Source organism: Habropoda laboriosa, unplaced genomic scaffold, assembly GCF_001263275.1.
Source record: "Habropoda laboriosa isolate 0110345459 unplaced genomic scaffold, ASM126327v1 scaffold1329, whole genome shotgun sequence".
NCBI classification, from domain to species: Eukaryota; Metazoa; Arthropoda; class Insecta; order Hymenoptera; family Apidae; genus Habropoda; species Habropoda laboriosa.
Window position 1 is genome coordinate 660,758 of NW_017101431.1, and position 510 is coordinate 661,267.

At 29.0% G+C, this 510-nt stretch overlaps 1 protein-coding gene across 1 annotated transcript in view; it reads left to right on the forward strand.

Annotated features, from left to right (window-relative positions):
• LOC108578140 (intracellular protein transport protein USO1-like) overlaps positions 1-510 on the forward strand; it is a 14,719-nt gene that overhangs the window by 8,354 nt on the left and 5,855 nt on the right. The gene's annotated exons all lie outside the window — the stretch shown is intronic.

A 510-nucleotide genomic window follows, 5' to 3' on the forward strand; every position in this document is an offset into this window, starting at 1 on the left:
TGTCATCTGAAATTTTCAATAGTTATATCTCGTAAACGAAGCTTTAGATCATGGGTGTCCAACCTTTTGGTTTGCCTGGACCATGTTGAGTGAAGAGGAATTGTCTTGACCGCATATGAAACATATAATATAGTTAATGTATATAAGTAACAAAACTTCCTTTATTTTATTAAATTTTTTTATTATAGCGCAATTGAGTCCTGAAAAGTATCGTTAAAACTCACATAATAATGTTAAAAGTTATGGGGCCGCATTACTAGCTGTTTAGGGCCGCGGGTTGGACACGCCTTCTTTAGATTATAAAGTGGTAAAAAAAACTTCAATTTCTTTTGTCGTAAAGAATTAACAAGTTTTGCTTGCTCTCATAATTTAAAAAATTCATTAATATTATACATATATAATATCATTAAAAGTAAGTTTACCTCATCATAGTTTAAATTATTGAGTATGCCGTGTATAGTCAATTTGCAATAGAAAGATTTTATAGAAAATGTGAAAATTAAACAAAAA